Source organism: Mustela erminea, chromosome 3 (genome assembly GCF_009829155.1).
Source record: "Mustela erminea isolate mMusErm1 chromosome 3, mMusErm1.Pri, whole genome shotgun sequence".
In the NCBI taxonomy this organism is placed as follows: Eukaryota; Metazoa; Chordata; class Mammalia; order Carnivora; family Mustelidae; genus Mustela; species Mustela erminea.
Window position 1 is genome coordinate 23,753,560 of NC_045616.1, and position 9,870 is coordinate 23,763,429.

Genomic DNA, 9,870 nt, shown 5'->3' on the forward strand with positions numbered 1-9,870 from the left:
TCAATATGGACATTGGTAACATGTTAGATCTAGGTTTCAGAATGATGATTCTTAAGGTGGTAGCTGGGCTCGAAAAAGGCATGGGAGATATTAGAGAAACCTGTCTGGAGAAATAAAATCACAAAAATCTAACCAAGCTGGAATCAAAAAAAGGTATTAATGAGGTGCAATAAAAAGTGGAGGCTCTTACTGCTAGGATAAATGAGGCAGAAGAGAATTAGTGATATAGAAGAACAAATAACAGGGGATAAAGAAGCTTAGCAAAAGAGACACAACTACTGGACTACAAGGAGATAATTCAAGAGATAAGTGATAGCATAAGAGGAAACAATACCAGAATAATTGGGATCCCAGAAGAAGAGAGAGCAGCACAAAAGGTATATTGGAGCAAATTATAGTAGAGAATTTCCCTAATATGTCAAAGAGAACAAGCATCAAAATCCAGGAGGTACAGAGAACCCCTCCCCAAAATCAACAAAAATAGGTCCACACTCTGTCATCTAATAGTAAAACTTCTAAGTCTTATCGAAAAAGAGAAAATCCTGAAAGCAGTTCAGGACAAGAGGTCTGTAACATACAATGGTAAAAATATTAGTTGGCATCAGACTTATCCACAGAGACCTGGCAGGCCAGAAAGAACTGGCATGATATATTCAGAACACTAAACAAGAAAAACATGCAGCCAAGAATACTATATCCAGCTAGACTATCATTGAAAATAGGAGGAGAGATAAAAACCTTCCAGAACGTACCAAAAAAAAAAAAAAAAAAAAAAGAATTTGTAAACACCAAACCAGTCCTACAGGAAGTGTTGAAAGGGTTCCTCTAAGAAAAGAGAGAGCCTAAAAGTAGTAGACCAAAAAGGAACAGAAACAATATGCAGCAATAGTCACCTTAAAGACAATACAATGTCACTAAATTCATATCTTTCAATAGTTACCCTAAATTGAAATGGGCTAAATGCCCCCAATCAGAAGACATAGGGTATCGGGATGAATTAAAACAACAACAACAACACAACAGAACATCAATATGCTGTCTACAAGAAATTCATTTTAGAACCCAGTCACCTCCAGATTTAAAGTAAGGGGGTGGATAAAAATTTACCACGCTAATGGACATCAAAAGAAAGCTGGGGTGGCAAGCCTTATATCAGATAAATTGGATTTTAAGTTGAAGACTATAATAAAAGACAAGGAAGGACACTATATCATACTCAAAGTGTCAACTGAAAAAAAAGATCTAGCAATTTTAAATATCTATGCCCCTAACATGGGAGCAGCCATTTATATAAACCAATTAATAACAAAATCAAAGAAATACATCGACAATAATATGATAATAGTAGGGGATTTTAACACCCCCCTCACTGAAATGCACAGATTATCCAAGCAAAAGATCAACAAGGAAAGAAAGGCCTTAAATAGCACACTGGACCAGATGGACATCACAGATATATTCAGTACATTCCATCTCAAAGCAACAGAATACACATTCTCTCTAGTGCACATGGTATATTGTCCAGGATAGATCACATCCTGGGTCACAAATCAGGTCTTAAGCAGTAAGATCTTCATATTTTAGACCACAATACTCTGAAGCGAGAACTCAATTATAAGAGGAAAATTGGAAACGACCCAAATACATAGAGGCTAAAGAGCATCCTACTAAAGAATGAGTGGGTCAACCAGGAAATTAAGAAAGAATTGAAAAAGTTCATGGAAACAAATGATAATGAAAACACAATGGCTCAAAATCTGTGGGACACAGCAAAGGCAGTCCTGAGAGGAAAATATATAGTGAGACAAGCCTTTCTCAAGAAACAAGAATGGTCTCAATTACACAACCTAACCCTATACCTAAAGAGGCTGGAGAAAGAACAGCCAAAAAAGCCTAAACCCAGTAGGAGAAGAGAAGTAATAAACATCAGAGCAGAGATCAATGAAATAGAAACAAACAAACAACAACAAAATGGTAGAACAAATCAACAAAACTAGGAGCTAGTTCTTTGAAAGAATTAATAAGATTGATAACCCCCTGGCCAGACTTATCAAAATGAAAAGATAAAGGACCCAAACAAATAAAATCATGAATGAAAGAGAAGAGATCACAACCAACACCAAAGAAACACAAACAATTATAAGAACATATTATGAGCAACTCTACACCAGTAAATCTGACAATCTGGTAGAAATGGATGCATTCCTAGAAACATATAAACTACCACAACTGAACCAGAAAGAAATAGAAAACCTGAACAGACCCATAACCAGTAAGGAGATTGAAGCAGTAATCAAAAATCTCCCAACAAACAAGAGTCCAGGGCCAGAAGGCTTCCCAGGGGAATTCTACCAAACATTTAAAGAATGAATTCCTATTATCCTGAAACTGTTCCAAAAAATAGAAATGAAAGGAAAACTTTCAAACTCATTTTATGAGGCCAGCATCACCTTGATCCCAAAACCAGACAAAGACCCCATCAAAAAAGAGAATTATAGACCCATATCCCTGATGAACATGACATGAAAATTCTCACCAAAATACTAGCCCATAGGATTCAACAGTACATTAAAAGGATTATTCACCACAACCAAGCGGGATTTATCCCGGACCTGGAAGGTTGGTTCAACATCTGCAAATCAATCAATGTGATACATTAATCAAAGAAAGAACAAGAACCATAAAATACTCTCAATAGATGCTGAAAAAGCATTTGACAAAGTACAGCAAGTATCTTGACTCCACTCAAAAAACTGACAGAACTCATACAGGAATTTAGTAAAGTGTCAGGATATAGAATCAATGGACAGTAATCAGTTGCAATTCTATACAGCAAAGACAAGACAGAAGAAAGAGAAATTAAGGAGTCGATCCCCTTTACAATTGTACCCAAAACCATAAGATACCTAGGAATAAACCTAACCAAAGAGGCAAAGAATCTGTAGGCAGTAAATTATAAAGTACTCCTGAAAGGAATTGAAGAAGACACAAAGAAATGGAAAATGGTCCACGCTCATGGATTGGAAGAAAAATTATTGTGAAAATGTCTATGCTACCTAAAGCAATCTACATGTTTAAAGCAATCTGTATCAAAATACCATCAATTTTTTCAATGAAATGGAACATATGATCCTAAAATTTATATGGAACCAGAAAGGACCTGACATAGCCAGAGGAATGTTGAAAAAGAAAGCCAAAGTTGGTTCCAGACTTTAAGCTCTATTACAAAGCTGTCATCATCAAGACAGTATGGCAGTGGCACAAAAACAGATATATATAAATGGAACAGAATAGAGAGCCTGGAAATGGACCATAAACTCTATGGTCAACTAATCTTTGACAAAGCAGGCAAGAATGTCCATTGGAGAAAAGACAGTCTCTTCAACAAATGGTGTTGGGAAAATTGGACAGCCACTTGTAGAAGAATGAAACTGTACCATTTCCTTACACCACATGTGAAAATAGACTCAAAATGGATGAAAAGACCTCAGTGTGAGAAAGAAATCCATCAAAATCCTTGAGGACAACACAGGCAGCAACTTCTTTGATCTCAGACGCAGCAACTTCTTCCTAGAAACATTGCTAAAGGCAATGCAAGCAAGAGCAAAAAGGAACTATTGGGACTTCCTCAAGATCAAAAGCTTTTGCACAGCAAAGGAAACAGTCAAGAATACTAAAAGACAACTGAAAGCATGGGAGTAGATGTTTGCAAACACCATATCAGATAAAGGGCTAGTATCCAAAATCTATAAAGAACTTATCAAACTCAACACCCAAGGAACAAATAATCCAATCAAGAAATGGGCAGAGAACATGAACAGACATTTCTGCAAAGACATCCAGATGGCCAGCCAGACACATGAAAAAGTGTTCCACATCACTTGGCATCAGGGAAATACAAATCAAAACCATAATGAGAAACCACTTCACACCAGTCAGAATGGCTAAAATTAACAAGCCAGGAAACGACAGATGCTGGTGAGGATGCAGAGAAATGGGAAGCCTCCTAAACTCTTGTTGGGAAAGCAATCTGGTGCAACCACTCTGAAAAACAGCATGGAGGTTTCTCAAAAAGTTGAAAATAGAGCTACCCTATGACCCAGCAATTGTACTGGGTATTTACCCTAAAGATTCAAACGTAGTGATCCAAAGGGGCACGTGCACCTGAATGTTTATAGCAGCAATATCCACAATAGCCAAATTATGGGAAAAAACCTAGATGTCCATCAACAGTGAATGGATAAAGAAATAGTGGTATATATATTGAATCAAATACTATGTAGCCATTAAAATAAATGAAATCTTGCCATTTGCAATGACATGGATGGAACTAGAGGGTATTATGCTGAGTGAAGTTAGTCAAACACAGAAAGACAATTATCATATGATTTCCCTGATATGAGGAATTTGAGAGCAAAGTGGGGGTCTGGGGGGTAGTGAAAGGAAGAAATGAACAAGATGGGATTGGGAGGGAGACAAACTATAAGAGACTCTTAATCTCACAAAACAAACTGAGGGTTGCTGGGGGATGTGGGAAGGGAGAGGGGTGTTGGGTTATGGACATTGGAGAGGGTATGTGCTATGGTGAGTGCTGGGAAGTGTGTAAGCCTTACGATTCACAGACCTGTACCCTTGGGGTTACTGATACATTATATGTTAATAAGTGGGGAAAAAATGTAATTAAAAAAAAAAGCTCAAAGAAGACTGAAATATAATAAGTATAAATGGGGACACATATAATATTCATGGTTTAGAATGCCTAGCATATTAAAGATGTCAGTTCTTTGATCTACAGATTCAATATAAACCCAAGATTATTGTGTATACATGTACTGGCGTATGTTAAAATTTACGTGGAAACACAAAAGGACTTAGAATGGCTAAAACAGTTTCAGAAAGAAACATCAAACTGGAATAACCATACTGTCCATTTTTAAGACTTGTTCAATATCTATAGCAATCAATACAATAGCAAATCAATATCTAGACACACAGATCAAGAAATAGGGAACATAGAAAAAGATCCACACAAATGGGATTAGATCATTTTTGGGAAAGATTACAAAATCAATTCTGTGTTGGAAGAACATCCCTTTAAAAAAAAATTAAAGATTATATTTAGAGAAAGCAAGCACAAGTAGGAGGGGGAGGGGAAAGTGAGAAGCAGGCTCCCTGCTGAGCAGGGGGCAGGATGTGGGGCTGGAGCTGAAACTTGGCATCATGACTTGAGATGAAGGGAGGCACTTAACCAAACGAGACACCCATGTGCCCCAAGGAAAAGCTCTTTTTATAAAACAGTATTGGAACAAATGGACATCAGGGACCATAAATTATCCATCTCAACCTCATACCTTGTATAAGAATTAACTCAAATAGATCATAAATATACACGAAAAATGGAAAGGCCTAAAAATTTTGCAAGAAACACAGAAAATCTTTGGGACTTAGATTTAGATAACAAGTTTTCAGACATGACACCAAAAGTATTATCCATAATAGAAAATAGTTGATATATTTGGCTTCCTAAAAATTGGAATTTTTGCTAGGCCTAAGACCCTGTTTAGAGGACAAAAAAACAAGCCACCAGGAGGGAGATATTTGCAAACCACATAACCAACAGGTAACTGATATCTAAAACATACAAATCACTCTGCAAATAATAAAGCAACCTAATTTAAAAAGAAGTAAAAGACCTACACACACAGTTCACAAAAGGGAGTTTGCAAATGTCAATTACATGGAGAGATATTCAACATCCTTAGTCACAAGAAAGCACGAATTCAAACAACCACAAATAACTATTGCATATCTCTTAAAATGGCTTAAAAATACTTATATCTATACTTATATTAATACATTATACTAATACTTGTAATATATAATACATTATACTAATATTTATACTGTAATACCTTTAGGCATTACTCTAGGAGGAAGTAACCTGATATCCACATAAAAACCTTTGCACGAATGTCACAGCAGCTTTTTAGTCATGAATGGCCAAGGACCTTAGAACATAGGATGTGCGCAATGCTCTACAGAGTTAAATAGAATACTCTTCAGCAATAAAGTAATGAAGTATCAGTGTATTCAAACAATTTGGCTGGATCTTAAAAAAATTATGCTTAGTGGAAAATGCCAGTCTCAGAAGTTGACATACAGTATGATTACATTTCCATAAAATTTGTGAAATGAAAACACTACAGAGATGGAGAAAAGATGTGGTGGTCAGGAGTTGGGGCAAGGGACAATTGGGAGGTGGGGTGTGGTGTCCATAAAGACCAGCCTCGGAGAAGTGCTTTGTGGTGACAGAACGTTTCTGTATTGTGACTGCAGTGATATGTATATAATTCTATACAGGGCATAAGATGGCATGGAATTATAAGAACAGACAAAAATATGAGCACACCCAAAAAGAGTAACATATGAGTAAGGTCTGCAATGTGCTTAGTTGTTTTGTTCCAGTCAATTTCCTTTGTTTGGTAATGAACTATAACTATGTTGAAGAAAAGGGGGTGATGGGTATACATGGGACTTCTCTGATGAGTTTTATCAAAATTAAAAACTTTTTTAAAAAGCTCAGCATATCTCAAACAATATTTTAAAAAAATTCCTACCCAGACACATCCTACTCAAACTACTGATAATCAAAGGTAAGGAAAGCAAATACCAAAAATGAATAACTCTTTTGAGTAGCTAAGTAGTGTGTTTTACTTGCATTTTAATATCCTCCCCACTAGTATTACTTTAGTATTATGAAATCCATTTTTAAGACAGAACATTGACTCAGAAAGTCTGCAAATTTGCTAAGGGGCAGTAAGAGATAAAATCCAGTTTGACTGTTTTGAAGTCTGATCTTTTGCTTATACACCCATTTTTCCTGCACCTTCCTAATTAATCAAGGATATAGTATACCTACTGAGTTTAAGTATATCCCTTGCTGTTTCAGTATAAAGTCAGAGGAATATAGTATTATTTCTTTCTAGGCCATACTGTTTCAATAAATAAAACGGAAGAAATGATCATATTGAAGCTAAATTAAGGGATCCAAATTAAGGGACATTAGGTTTCAAACAACAGTAAATGACTCAGGTTAGTGGAAACAAAACAAGAATTTATTTAAGGGTTGGTGGGGATGCTTAGCATATTAAAGTACTAACTGAAATGGCCAGGTTACCCAAAAAAGAGGAACTGAAGCAGTGCAGTGCAGGCTCACAGACTTTAATTTGGGTTGCGGACAAAAGATCACTCACCAGGAAACTGCCCAGTCTCTAGCTCCTGTTTCAATTGTCTAAGCTATCAGTACAGACTGTACCAACACAGTTCCTACACCTAGGTATTCTATGGAAGCCAAGTCGTGAAGTAAGGACTTCACTTGGCTAGTCTGACTTGCTTGCCCATATATTTGGCCAGAAAGTGAAGACTCTATCACAGGAAGAAGGATAAAGAACTAGGCAGATGAAAGCAAAAACAATTATAATTCTTCTCTTGGCTTCAATGACACACAGGTGCACATAAACTTCTTATATGCACATATTCATGGGGACAGCTTTACTGTATCTGAGATATATATATATGGAAATACATGTATATGCATAGGTATATACAGGTTTGTATATATATATACATATATAAACTGTTATACAAACCTGTATATACCTATGTAAATATGTATGTCCCAAACGCCATATAGCACTCATGAACTTCTGAAACATGCACTTCTGAAAGTGCAAAGCTAAAAATTATAAATGATCCCATTTCAAAGTTCAACTATTTTAATTTTCCTTATATTATTTGCCAACTATAAAGAACACTTGAAAATTTCCCTTTTCTGCCCCTCTGATTGATGATGGCAGAGTGACAAAAGAAAAATTAAAAATTTATCTTTGAAAATGCACAATTGAAGTTAAGTGACTTGCAAATAATTGAACATGCAAATTATATTTTTCAAAACTTGGTGTCTTTTATGCTTCTAAAATTAAGCTTAAGGCTGCATTATGACTTCTGTGACACCCTTGTGTACACATATTTGATCATCCATGATGATTTATTACATGTTCCATCCTCTCTCCTATGACTGTATAAGAAATATTTGCACACCTATGTGTGCACAAGCTCAGAGAAGCCAAGTGGGGGGTTTTCTTTGCTTTTGTTTCATTTGTGAAATAGCTTTTTCTCTCTCAATAATAAGAATGCCTATCTGTTAGCCAGATAACTGTGCAAGTGAAAATGTTAGAAAAAGATAAGGAGAAAGGTGTATGTTCATATAAAGAAAAGGATATAGAAAAATAAGTATAAGTTAACAGAGACTACAGTGGAGCAAATGTATGGGTGCAAGTGGAGGGGAGGAAGAATATGGATTACAATCTGGACCATTGATATTTGGAGTGTTCAGGCACATATTCAGAGAGAAGACGTGGAGGAGTGAAGAGTAAGGGCGGGGCTGGAGAGTAAGACTATAAGCCAGGTCTTCAAACCTACAGTAAATCGAGGGACTTGAGAAGCAACGAGTAGAAGTCAAACGGAGGAAAGAGATCAGAATATCCTTTTAGATCCTCTGTCAAGCTAACAGTCTCCTCCCTTGAGTTCTGCCAAGCTGCCATCAATCTTCTTATTCCACCAGCCAAAGCTCTAGGAAGGTGTCATGGCCTGATCACAGTACTAACATCTCTCTACCTATACTGCCCTCTTCCCAACAAGGCAATCTTGCAGGGATTTTCAGTGGTGCCTGCCTCCTGGCAGGGTGGGGAGGGTCAGCAGGAGTTATTCGACGGGGCTCCTGAGTGCCCAGTAATTCCCAGCATTCCTTGGACTTCTCATGGCTCTAGGCGGATATTTTCTCTAGAGCTGGGCACCTCATTTTACCAGGTTAACCGGGAAAAGCTGCAGAGTATCAGATATATCTATCTTCAGCCAGCCATCCCTTGATGCTAGGGGGGCTTAGGAGAACTTCTGTGCTCCCATCAGACTTCAGGGATGTGCTGGACACCATCATTTGAAATCTTTGGGCCAATGGGTCTGTGTTGCTACAAGAAAACCAAAACAGGGAAGGAGATCCTTCAATGAGGAAGGCAGCTTTTCTTATTTTACTGATATACATTCATTCACTCTATGTGATTCAAAAAATTTAGGGCAATTCCCAGGTTCCATTATGACTCTTGGACCCTAGAAGAAGAGCCCTTCTTTTTAAGATATACTCTCATTCATTGTGGTACAAAGCTGGTTTTGCTAGTCTTTGCAGTCTCATCTATGTTTAACCCCCCTACTCATCCCTTAGAACAAGCACTTGATGCTATAACAAAAATAAATAATAACATGCAGGAATCATGAACTTTCATAAAAGAACATGGGAATCCTCAAAAAAGCAACACATTCAAAGTTGCCTGAAACTGGGGTGCCTGGGTGACTCAGTTGGTTAAGCATCCAACTCTTGATTTCAGCTCAGGTCATTATCTCAGGGTCATGAGATTGAGCCCCAAGTCTGGCTCTGCACTGGGTGGGGAGCCTGTTGAAGACTTTTTCTCTCCCTCTACTCTCTTCACCTATTTGCTCTTGCTCTTTAAAAAAAAAAAAAATGTTGCCAGAAATGGTCCATGACAGAAGGGTAACCTCTATCCCTATTTCTTTCCAGTTGCTTCTGACACTTTAAAGGAAGCAGCCAGAACTACTGGCTCCAAGTACATATCAAGGGGGGAAGAAAAGGAATCCTCTGATTATAACTCTTCAGCAGGTCTTCTAGGTATGAAACTTAGAACATGACATCTGAGATCTCACTCTCACCCAGGAAAAGGGCAGGACTACATCTAGCCTGCCAACCCATCCTCCAGCAGACAAAGTTTGTCTCTGCTTTGCTCTGCACCCCTCAGAAAG